Raw genomic sequence first — 13,574 nt, 5'->3', positions numbered from 1 at the left:
AAATTTGGCCTTGGAATACAGAATGAAGGAGGGCAAAGGCTAGCAGACTTTTGCCAAGAGAATGCACTGGTCATAGCACACACCCTCTTCCAACAATACAAGAGAAGACTCTACACATGGACATCACCAGATGATCAATGTGGGAATCAGATTGATTATATTCTTTGCAGCTGAAGATGGAGAAGCTCTATAAGTCAGCAAAAACAAGACCAGGAGCTAACTGTAGCTTAGATTATGAACTCCTTATTGCCAAATTCAGACTTAAATTGAAGAAAGTAGGGAAAACCGCTAGACCATTCAGGTATGACCTAAATCAAATCCCTTACGATTATACAGTGGAAGTGAGAAATAGACTTACAGAACTAGATCTGACAGAGTGGCTGATGAACTATGGATGGAGGTTTGTGACATTGTACAGGAGACAGTGATCAAGACCATCCCCAAGAAAAAGAAATGAAAAAGGCAAAATGGTTGTCTGAGGAGGCCTTGCAAACAGCTATGAAAAGAAGAGAAGCAAAAGGCAAAGGAGAAAAGGAAAGATATATCCATTTGAATGCAGAGTTCCAAAGAATAGCAAGGAGAGATAAGACTGCTTTCCTCAGTGATCAGTGCAAAGAAATAGAGGAAAACAATAGAATGGGAAAGACTAGAGATCTCTTCAACAAAATTAGAAATACCAAGGGAACTTTTCATGCAAAGATGGGCACAATAAAGGACAAAAATGGTATGTACCTAACAAAAGCAGAAGATATTAAGAAGAGGTGGCAAGAATACACAGAACTATACAAAAAAATCTTCATGACCCAGGTAATCACAATGGTATGATCATTCACCTAGAGGCAGACATCCTGGAATGTGAAGCCAAGTGGGCTTTAGGAAGCATCACTATGAACAAAGCTAATGGAGGTGATGGAATTCCAATTGAGTTATTTCAACTCCTAAAAGATGATGCTGTGGAAAAGGCTGAACTCAGTATGCCAGGAAATTTGGAAAACTCAGCAATAGTCACAGGACTGGAAAATGTCAGTTTTTATTCCAATCCCAAAGAAAGGCCATGCTAAAGAATGTTCAAACTACCACACAATTGTACTCATCTCACACACTAGCAAAGTAGTGCTGAAAATTCTCCAAGTCAGGCTCCAACAGTACGTGAACCGTGAACTTCCAGATGTCAAGCTGGATTTAGAAAAAGCAGAGGAACCAGAGATCAAATTGCAAACATCTGCTGGATCATCGAAAAAGTGAGAAAGTTTTTCATGAATTGGAGAAGGAAATGGCAACCCACTCCAGTGTTCTTGCCTGGAGAATCCCAGGGACGGGGGAGCCTGGTGGGGGGCCGTCTATGGGGTCACACAGAGTCGGACACGACTGAAGCAACTTAGCAGCAGCAGCAGCATTAAGGCCTATGGGCTTCCCACATGGCTCTGTGGGTCAGGAATCCACCCACAGTGCAGGAGACGCAGGAGAGATGGGTTTGATTCCTGGGTTGGGAGGATCCCCTGGAGAGGGAAGTGGCAACCCACTCCAGTATTCTTGCCTCGGGAGTCCCATGGACAGTGGAGCCTGGCGGGCTACAGACCATAGGGTTGCAAGGAGTCGGACATGACTGAAGTGAATGAGCGCATATGCATTAAGACCTATTGACTGTTTTGTTCCACAGGAGAGGACTGATGAGATGGGCACTGTTCTAGGGCACAGGGGCTGAGAATCAGATGTGAAGGAGTAAGAAGATACAGGGAAATACAATGCAGAACCTTGCCCTTTTAACAAAAGTAATTGAGAAGTAACAGAATAGGAATTCAATGCATGGACTTGTTCTGTTGTTAATTAGTAGTGAGACCTTAGGGGAGTTACTCAACAGATGTGAGTTTCAAACAACTCACAACTGTGCCCAGCAGAGTGCCCAGCATATAGTAATCATTCAATAAATGCTTGTAGAATTAACTCACTACTAAATTTCCATTCCTTTCCACTAAAAGAACAAACAAAACCAAAAACCATCCCAGTATATATCTGCTGTTAAACTTCTAAAATAATAAGGCAAAACCATCCCACTGAGTGTAGCTTTTATAACTGATATAATTTGTCACCACATCCGCTTAATATTTCAGGAGCCTCCTAGTCTATGCTCAAAAACTGTAGCACAACCAGTAAAAACTGGGTGATGTGCTATTCATTCCTGTCATCCCGATGCTACTTTGCTATAGCAGGTATTCTTGTTATTCACTTACCTGAAGCTATTTTGACTTGACAAGGAGAGAGCCGTTTGAAGAATATCTTATTTTTTCCCCCAAAGCAGGTCAGTTTTTAAAGCACTTCTCATTTTAACTATGATGTAATTAAATATGAAAATATTTATTAAAAGGAACAGGTCATCTCTTTCCTTGGGTACTCTTTCACTGTAAATTTGAATTTCATTTCCTGTAATTCATGGGGGATTGAAACTGAAGGAGAGTGGAAGGGGGCAGGGGAGGAAGGAGAGAACATTACTTCCACCTCTCGCTCATTTCTCTAGAACTGAGAAAGTGTGGAGGAAACTTGACACTTGCTTGCCAAATGTTCTCAGAGAGACTCTGACTTTTGTTTTTACTTCCATGACCTTTAAAGGCTCTCAGTGCAGCCAGACCAACTTTGCATATATATTGACACTATGGAAACCACACAGATAAGCAGTTTGGGGTTTGCATGCTGTATTTACTTTGGCACTTAACAATGATACACATATTTTCACGTTAGAGCTCCCAAGGTCTTTGTTTTAATTTTGAGTTGCTTTTCTCTTTTATTCAGCTTTTAGATTGCTTCATAATGACTGCAAAAATCCGTGTATTTTTAAACTTTTTCTTTTTTCGCTAAGTATAGTTCTATTTTGTCTTGGAGTGCATTGTTTACTTTAACAGAAGTAGCAAGGGTCTTGTTCAAGCTGGGAAACACACACTCTGGAGGGATGCAAGTAGAGGAGTGAGGAAGGCATCTTTGCAGTCACCGAGGGGACAGAGCCAGCAGCAGGATGTCCTTCACAGCTGTGCATGCACGCGCTGGGTCGCTTCGGTCCTGTCGGACTCTTTGCGGCCCGATGGATGGTAGCCCGCCAGGCTCGTCTGTCCTTGGGATTCTCCAGTCAAGGGAGTGGGTGGCCGTGCCTCCTCGAGGGGATCTTCTCGAGCCGGGGATCAGACCTGTGTCTCTTACATCTTCTGCACTGGCAGGTGGGTTCTTTACCGCTAGAGCCACCAGTTTTCTATTTCTTTGCACCCAGGAGTTTCAGAGAGCACTTTGACATCTCTGATTGTCTCTCAGAACCATTCCCTTATACCCTTCTGGCAGGAGATCACTCTCTTCAGTTAGTTCTCACACCCTGTATTGTTAAGGAAAAAGTCTATACTTCTGGAAATCTAAAGAAAGATGTATCAAGAAGGATGGTTTTAAACAATCTGAAAAATATATTCTAATTTTAAATGGCTTCTATGGGACTGAATGTTTGTGTTCCCTCAAATTCATAAAATTCATGTATGTTGAAACCTAAATTCCTACTGTGGTAGTATTTGGAGATGGGGCTTTGGGAAGGTAATCAGGTCATGAGGCTGGAGCCCTTGTGAATGGGATTAGGGTCTTTTATAAAAAGAGAAAGAGATGATGTTTCAGCCATGTGGCCATACAGCAAGAACGCCACCATCTACAGGCCTGAAAGTAGGACTTCAGCAGACACCGAATTTGCTGCCACCTTAATCTTAAACATCTTAGTTTCCAGAACTGTGAGAAATAAATATCTTTTGTCTAAACCAAAAAAAAAAAAAAAAAAAGTGAGAAAGTTAGAGAAAAACATCTGCTTTATTGACTATGCCAAAGCCTTTGACTGTGTGGATCACAACAAACTGTGGAAAATTCTGAAAGAGATGAGAATACCAAACCATCTTACCTGCCTCCTGAAAAATCTGTATACAGGTCAAGAAGCAACAGTTAGAACTGGACATGGAACAACAGATTGGTTCCAAAAAGGAGTACATCAAGGCTGTATATTGTCACCTTGCTTATTTAATTTATATGCAGAGTACATCATGAGAAATGCTAGGCTGGATGAAACACAAGCTGGAATCAAAATTGCCAGGAGAAATATCAATACATATGCAGATGACACCACCCTTATGGCAGAAAGTAAGAAGAACTAAAGAGCCTCTTGATGAAAGTGAAAGAGGAGAGTGGAAAAAGTTGGCTTAAAGCTCAACATTTAGAAAACTAAGATCAGGGCATCCAGTCCCATCACTTCATGGCAAATAGATGGGGAAACATTGACAGACTATTTTAGGGGGCTCCAAAATCACTGCAGATGGTGACTACAGCCAGAAAATTAAAAGACGCTTGCTCCTTGGAAGGAAAGTTATGACCAACCTAGATAGCTTATTAAAAAGCAGAGACATTACTTTGCCAACCAAGGTCTGTCTAGTCAAAGCTATGGTTTTTCCAGTGGTCATGTATGGATGTGAGAGTTGGACTATAAAGAAAACTGAGCACAGAAGAATTGATACTTTTGAACTGTGGTGTTGGAGAAGACTCTTAAGAAGATCCAATCAGTCCATCCTAAAGGACATCAGTCCTGGGTGTTCATTGGAAGGACTGATGTTGAAGCTGAAACTCCAATACTTTGGCCACCTGATGTGAAGAACTGACTAGTTTGAAAAGACCCTGATGCTGGGAAAGATTGAGGGCAGGAGGAGAAGGGGATGACAGAGGATGAGATGGTTGGATGGCATCACCGACTCAATGGACATGAGTCTGAGTAATCTCTGGGAGTTGGTGATGGACAGGGAGGCCTGGTGTGCTGCAGTCCATGGGGTCGCAAAGAGTTGGATGCGACTGAACTGAACTAGGTGGTGGTCTTCTGTTGAAACTATTGTGGTATATTATTTTTTAAACTATACTGATTGTTTTACTAAAATAATCTAACTTAAGATATCAAGGAAATGAATACTTGATACTGCCGTATCTGTGAGGTTGGCACAAATGACTTTTGGACATGCTCATGCTCAACTTAGTTAATCTTAGAAATAAAAAACACATGCCAAACCAATGCATACTTCTTAGATCACTGAGTTCTAGCTTCAATCCACACTATAGCATCTTCTTTATTAATTTTGCCTGTATGTTCAGTTTCACTTTAATAAAAATGTGATTTGAGGAGAATTCTGATTGTAATAGATGACAGTGCACATCGTCTGCAGGTCTGGGCATATGCTTTCATAATTCAATTATCTAATAAAGAGTTATAAAATGACAAAGGAGAAAGAGAACTTGATGATTCTACTGGATTTACTATATAAAGAAAATATACTATTTACATACAGGTAGCTTAGCAGGGCATTATAACTATAAAACCAATGAAACAGATGCATATTTTGTCAACATGTTGTGTCAGGCAAACTGTTTTATAGTCCTGTTGTTTTAGCTTTGTTGCACAGCTCCCAAAATACAGGTTCCTATTCAAAAGGAAAAAAACAACTTGGTTTTTGTTGAGTGGTATATGTTATTAATTACCATTAGCATTTGCTGTTATCAAAGGACAATGATTGTAGGAGAATATTATAACTCAGTAGACTTGCTGAATATGAAAATTAAAGTCAAGTGACCTCAAAGAAGAGAAAAGATATATCGGTAGTTCTTATCCTCTTTTGTAGGAAACCAATAATAAGGCATTAAGGCAATAATTCATCAGTTCATTTTGAAGCTTCATTTACATAAAAAAGAATCCTGCTGTTATACACGTGATAGTGACCTTGTGCTGAAATTTAAGCTCTTCCAGATAAATACTGTGTATTGTAAATTAATGTCTAAAGGTAGTTTTGATTGCCAGGTTGTTTATAGCACTTTATTCTAAAAATGAAATTATAAGCCAAATATTTGGCTTAAGTACTTTTAGTTGTATAGAACTTGAATATATTTAGGTTTTGAAAGTTTAAATAATTATCTAAAGAAAGCATAATGCTAGTGAAAAAGAAAATCTGATATTCTATTTAATATGCTTTTGCCAAATATGAATAGAAATGCAGGGCATCGTTTCTTTGTGTAAAGCTCTCGTTAAAAGTTACTAACAGTGTATAGATCAAATGTTTACAATATAGGGAACTGTAAATAAATATTTCAGTTTTTTCCCCCTTCAGTGTTCCACGGCAGTATATTGTCTCTGTGGAGTTGACTAATAATTTAAAAATCCCATATTGGATTTCAATTACCAGAAGGTCATACCGGTGCATACCAAATAAAATTAAATACATAAAATTTTTTTTAATGTTGTAGAGCTTAAATGCTTAATTATCAACATAGTGTTCTGCTTTCCCCTAATTGTTTAAGTATTAACAACAGTTATGTCCCTCAAGGAGTGTCCATTCTTAACAACTATCAGACAGACATTTAGGTCTGCACACCTGAAGGGTCTGTTTTCCTCTGGAGACACACAAACCATGTGTTATAGAAATATGGCCAGGCCCTGTTCTTTTCAAACCAAGCTATAGCCTATAAATGTACTGATAATGTCCACTTCATAGGAGAGTAGCCCACCCTGTAGTCCACCACAGGGACTACAAGATAAGAGGATCCTGTAACAGGATCACTCCAGCTCACCACCAAACCTGGAGAGCACTAAGAATGATCTTAAGAGGGGCAGAGCTGGCCATAGGACTGTAGCTGCATGTGGAGGCTTTACTTATCATGAAGCAAAACTGAGAAATCTCACCAGAGACCTTGGTTATATGATGGAACAGACAGGACAAGCCTTAAAGGGACTGAATACTTCTCTCATTTCTTTGGCTAATATAGCTCTTGCTGCTGCTGCTGCTGCTGCTGCTAAGTTGCTTCAGTCATGTCCGACTCTGTGCGACCCCATAGACAGTAGCCCACCAGGCTCCCCCATCCCTGGGATTCTCCAGGCAAGAACACTGGAGTGGGTTGCCATTTCCTTCTCCAATGCATAAAAGTGAAAAGTGAAAGTGAAGTCCCTCAGTCGTGTCTGACTCTTAGCAACCCCATGGACTGCAGCCCACCAGGCTCCTCCACCCATGGGATTTTCCAGGCAAGAGTACTGGAGCGGGGTGCCACTGGCTTTTCCAAATATAGCTCTTGACAATGGTCTAACTCTTGATAACCTTCTGGCAGAACAATGTGGAGTTTGCGTGATAACTAATACTTCCTACTGCACCTGGATCAATGTGACAAGACAGGTAGAAGTTAATATTAAGGAAACACATGCTCAGGAAGAGTCACTTCAAAGTTTTGCCAAGGATGATGTCATTTTCACTGTCTGATCAATACTTAAGGGAGTCCTCCTAAAGTTAACCTGGTTCCTTCCCTTTCGAGGCCCATTAGTGGCTGCTGTTGTTCTCCTTTTAGGCCCTTGTTTGTTCAATCTTTTGGCTAACTTCGTGTCTTCTAGGCTCCAACAATTTCAAGTGAGACTCATGATGGCTCAAGGGATTCCCACCCATTACAGCAGACAGTGGCCCAGGTCCCTACAGGTTCCTGGAAAAGTCAACAGGGGACTTCTACACCTCTAGGGTAGGCTAGGGTCTGTGGCTTTTGTCCAGAAGGAAGAAGTTACAGAAGAACAAATGTTTGGCCCCTTACCCCTTAAGAATAAGGGGTGTAGAATTTCTCAGGCGGAATGGGCTAGGCTGGGACCGGACCCTTTTATATAGTGCTTATACCTGGCCAATCATCTCCTCAAGCAACAAAATACAGAAAAACTCTAAGGTAATAAAAATAACTGTCTGCATGCACAGTTGGGCAAATTATGAACAAGATACAAAAAGACCAAAGGACTGACCCTCTTGTTTGTATCAGGTTGTAAATGGGGAGTAATGGAGGAAATCAAGGGGCAATTGTATTGTGCAGGACTGGAGTAAGCAAGAATTAGTGAATCAGATTTCTGGTCAAGATGGTGGAATAGAAGGACTTGAGCTCATCTCCTATCATAAAAAAAAATCAAAATCACAACTAACCTCTAAACTCCATCAACAAAAAAAGACTCAAATTTACCAAAAGAATATTCTACACCCAAAGACTAAGAATAAGCCACAATGAGATGGTAGGAGGGGGGCTTTAGCAATATAATCAAATCCCATGCCCACTAAGGAGGTGACCAACAAACTGGAAAATAATTACATCACAGAGGTTCTCCCATAGGAGAGAGAGTTCTGAACTCCACAACAGGCTCCCTGGCCTGTGGGTCTGGCACTGGGAGGAGGAGCTCCTAGAACATTTGGCTCTGAAGGCCAGAAGAGCTTGAGAGCAGAAGCTCCACAGGACTGGGGAAACCAAAGACTTTACTCTTAGAAGGGTACACAAAAGGTTTCATGCGTACTGGGACTTGGGGCAAAGCAGTGAGCTCATAGGAACCTGTGCCAGACCTCTGTGTGGGTCTTAGAGGGTCTCCTGGGTAGGTGGAAGTTGGCTGTGTCTCACTGTAGGGGCAAGAATACAGGTGGCAGATGCCCAGGGGAACGCCCTTGCCATTTTGGCCCCAAGACCTAGCTGCAACCAACTGGCTGCAGACTCCAGTACTGGGATGCCTCAGGCCAAACAACCAACAGGATGGGAATACGGCCCCACTCATCAGTGGACAGGCTGCCTAAAGTTGTCCTGAACCAACAGCTGCCTGCAAACATACTCTGTGACATGGCCCTGCCCACCAGAGGGACAAGATCCAGTTCTATCCACCAGTGGGCAGGCACCAATCCTTCTACCAGGAAGCCTGCACAGTCCCCTTGGACCAACCTCACCCCCCAGGGGGCAGATTCCAAACAAAAAGAAGAGTTACAACCCTGCGACTTAAGGAGCAGAGAACACAAACTCAGAATGTTAGACAAAATGAGCCAGCAGAGGAATATGTCCCAGACAAAAGAACAAGCTAAAACTCCAGAAGAATAACTAAGTGAAGGGGAGACAGGAAATCTACCTGCAAAAGAAGTCAGAGTAATGACAGTAAAGCTTATCCAAGGTCTTGGGGAAAGAAGTGAGGCACAGACCAAGAGGACACAAGAAGTGTTTAATGAAGAGCTAGACGTTTTAGAGAACAAATAGAGATAAATGATACAATAACTGAAACAAAAATACACCGCTACTGCTGCTGCTAAGTCGCTTCAGTTGTGTCCGACTCTGTGAGACCCCACAGACAGCAGCCCACTAGGCTCCTCTGTCCCTGGGATTCTCCAGGCAAGAACACTGAAGTGGGTTGCCATTTTACTAGAAGGAATCAATACCAGGGAAAAAAAGGAGGCAGAAGAACAGATTAATGACCTGGAAGACAGATTAGTAGGAATCACTGCTGTGAAACAGAATAAAGAAATAATGAAAAGGTGAGGACAGTCTAAGAGACTTCTGGGACAACATTAAACGTATCAACATTCACATTATAAGGCTCCACAAGGAGAACAGAGAAAGAAACAACCTGAGAAAATATGTGAAGACATAATCGCAGAAAAATTCCCTAACATAAAGGAAGCATTCAATGCAGTCCAGGAAGCTGAGAGTCCCATTCCATACAGGAAAATCCCAAGGAGGAACACACTGAGACACACAGTAATCAAACTGACAAAAATTAAAGACAAAGAGAAAACATTAAAAGCAACAAGGAAAAGTAACATAACATAGAAGGGACTCCCCATAAGGTTATCAGCTGATTTTTCAGCAGAAACTCTGTAGGCCAGAAGGGAGTGGCACAATATTTCTGAAGTGATGAAAGGGGAAAACCTTCAACCAAGAATACTGTATACTCAGCAAACTGTCATTTGATGGAGAAATCAAAAGCTTTGTAGGCAAGTGAAGTGAAGTGAAGTCACTCAGTCGTGTCTGACTCTTTGCAACCCGTGGACTGTAGCCCACCAAGCTCCTCCGTCCATGGGATTCTCCAGGCAAGAATACTAGAGTGGGTTGCCATTTCCTTCTCCAGGGGATCTTCCCAACCCAGGGATCGAACCCAGGTCTCCCACATTGGAGGCAGACGCTTTAACCTCTGTACCACCAGGGAAGCCCAGCTAACACAATTCAGCATCACCAAACCAGCTTTACAACAAATGCTAAAGGAATATCTCTAGGCAGAGAAGAAATGGCCACAATTAGAAACTAGAAAATTATGAATGGGAAAGCTCACCTGGGAAAGCAAGCATACAAAAAAGGTAGGAAATCATCCACTCACAAATAGATCAAAACCAGCCATTATGAGGAGAGTACAAATGCAGGATGTTGGAAATGCATTTGAAATTAAGATGCCAGCAATTAAGCAAATTAAGATTTTTTAGGTTGTGTATATCTTGTGTATATATGTGCTTAGTCACTCAGTTGTGTCTGACTCTTTGCAACCCCATGGACTGTAGCCCACCAGACACCTCTGTCCATGGAGATTCTCCATGGACAAGAATACTGGAGTGGGTTGTCATTTCCTTCTCCATATGTATATAGAGAGACAGCTATATCAAAACTTCATGGGAAAAGCAAACCAAAAAACAGTAGATACAGACACAAAAGAGAGAAAGCAATCCAAATATGACACTAAAGACAGCCATCAAATCACAAGCGAAGACAACAAAAGAGGAAGAAAAAAGATCTACAAAAACAAATCCAAAATAATTAACAAGGCGGCAGTATATATTGATAATTAGCTTAAATGTAAATGGAATAAACGCTCCAACCAAAAGATACAGACAGGCTAAATGGATGCAAAAAATAAGATCCTTACATACTCTGTCTTCAAGAGACCCACTTAGAGACACATACAGACTGAAAGTGAGGGGACGGAAAAAGGTATCCCATTCCATTTCTTCCTGGAAAAAGGAAAATGGAAATCAAAAGAAAAAGAGTAAGAAGTCTCTTATCAGACAAATAAACTTTAAAATAAAGACTGTTGCAAGAGACAAAGGAGGACACCACATAACGATCAAGTGACCAATCCAAGAAAAGATACAGCAATTGTAAATATATATGTATCAAACACAGCCAGCACCACTATATATAAGGCAAATGCTAGCAGACATGAAAAGAGAAATTGACAGTAACAAAATAATAGTGGAGGATTTTAATACCCCACTTTCATCAATGGAGAGATCATCCAGACAGAAAATTAATTAGGAAACACAAACCTTAAAATAGACACTAGACTAGACAGACTTAATTGATATTTATAAGACATTCCATCTGAAAACAAAATATATTTTCTTCTCAAGTACACATGAAACCTTCTCCAGGATAGAGCACATGCTGGGCCACAACACAACCCTTGGTAAATATAAGAAATTGAAATCATATCAAGCATCTTTTCTGACCACAAAGCTATGAAATTAGAAATCAATTACACAGAAACAAAACTGTAAAAAACAAATATGTGGAGGCTAAACAGTATGTTACTAAACAATCAATGGCTCACTGAAGAAATCAAAGAGGAAATGAAAAAATACCTACAGACAAATGAATATGAAAGCACAATGATCAAAAGTCTAGTGGCTCAGTGGTAAAGAATCAGCCTGTAATGCAGGAGAGGTAGGAAACTCAGGTTAGGTCCCTGAGTCAGGAAGATTCCCTGGAGGAGCGTATGGCAACCCACTCCAGTATTCTTGCCTGGAGAATCCCATGGACAGAGGAGCCTAGTGGGCTACACTCCAGAGGGTTGGAAAGAGTTAGATATGCTTGAAGTGACTGAGTACACAAAAGCAGTTCTAAGAGGAAAGTTAATAGCAAAACAATCTTACCTCAGAAAACAAGTCACAAATAAACAATCTAACCTTACTTCTAAAGCAACTACAGAAAGAAAAACAAAACAAAACCTAAAGTTAGTAGAAGGAAAAAAATTATAAAGATCAGAACAGAAATAAATGAAATAGAGATGAATAAAACAATAGTAAAGATCAATGAAACTAAAAGCTGTTTCCTTGAGAAGATAAACAAAACTGATAAACCTTTAGAGGGACTCATCAAGAAAAAAAACAAGGAGAGGGCTCAAATCAATAAAATGAGAAATGAAAAAAAGTTACAATGACACCACAGATATAAAAGTTCATAAGAGACTACAAGTAACTATATGCCAATAAAATAGACAACCTAGAAGAAATGAACAAATTCTTAGAAAGGTTCAATCTCTCAAGATTGAACCAGGAAGAAATGGAAAATATGAACAGACCAGTCACAAGTACTGAAATTGAAACTGTGATTTAAAAGCTCCCAACAAATAAAAGTCCAAGACCAGATGGCCTCACAGGCAAATTTTACCAAATATTTAGAGAAGAGTTAGCACCTATCCTTCTAAAACCCTTCCCAAAAATTGCAGAGGAAGGAATACTCCCAAACTCATTCTACAAGTCCACCATAATCCTGATACTAAAACCAGATAAAGATATCACACAAAAACAAAAGAAAACTATAAGCCAATATCACTGATTAACACAGACATAAAAATATTCAACAAAATACTTGCAAACTGAATCTAACAACACATTAAAAGGATGATACACCATGATCAAATGGGATTTATCCCAGGGAAGCAAAGATTCTTCAATATATGTAAAATCAGTGTGATACTCCACCTTGACAAACTAAAGAATAAAAACCATATAATCACCTCAATGATGCAAAAATCTTTGGACAAAATTCCAACCCTATTTATAATTAAAAAAACTCCAGAAAGTGGGCACAATGGGAATATATATCAAAATCACAAAGGCCATATATGACAAACCCACAGCAAACATTATTCTCAATGGTGAAAAACAAAGTATTTCCTCTAAGCTCAGGAACAAAATAAGGATGTCCATTCTTATGACTTTTATTCAACATAATTTCAGAAGGCCTAGACATAGCAATCAAAGAAGAAAAAAGAAACAAAATTGAAAAAGTAAAATTGTCACCATCTGCAGATTACATGATAAACATAGAAAATCCTAAAGAGGCTGCCAGAAAACAATTAGAGTTCATCAATGAATTCAGTAAAGCCGCAGGATACAAAATTAATATGGAGAAATATCTTGCATTTCTATACACTAATAATGAAAGACAGGAAAGAAAAATTAAGGAAACAATCCCATTTACCATCACATCAAAAAGAATAAAATGGCTACGAATAAATGGAGGCAAAAGACCAATACTCAGAAAACTTTAAGACACTGGTGAAACAAATCAAAGATAATACAAACAGGTGGAGAGATGTACCATGTTCTTGGATTGGAAGAATCAGTACAGTGAAAATGACTATAATACTCAAAGCAATTTATAGATTTAAGGTAATCCCTATCAAATTACCAATGGCATTTTCTCCAGAATTAGAACAAAAAATTTTACACTTTGTATAGACAAACAAAAGATCCCAAATAGCAAAAGCAATCTTGAGAAAGAACGGAGCTGGAGGAATCAGGCTCCTTGACTTCAGAATATACCACAAAGCCACAGTAATCAAAACAGTATACTGGCACAAAAACAGGAGAGGGTGGGATGATTTGGGAGAATGGCATTGAAACCTGTATAATATCATGTAAGAAATGAATCACCAGTCTAGGTTCGATGCAGGATACAGGATGCTTGGGGCTGGTGCACTGGGATGACCCAGA

The sequence above is a fragment of the Oryx dammah genome, unplaced genomic scaffold (genome assembly GCF_014754425.2).
Source record: "Oryx dammah isolate SB20612 unplaced genomic scaffold, SCBI_Odam_1.1 HiC_scaffold_27, whole genome shotgun sequence".
In the NCBI taxonomy this organism is placed as follows: domain Eukaryota; kingdom Metazoa; phylum Chordata; class Mammalia; order Artiodactyla; family Bovidae; genus Oryx; species Oryx dammah.
The sequence above is the reverse complement of the archived record's forward strand: the minus strand, read 5'-3'. Positions refer to the sequence as shown.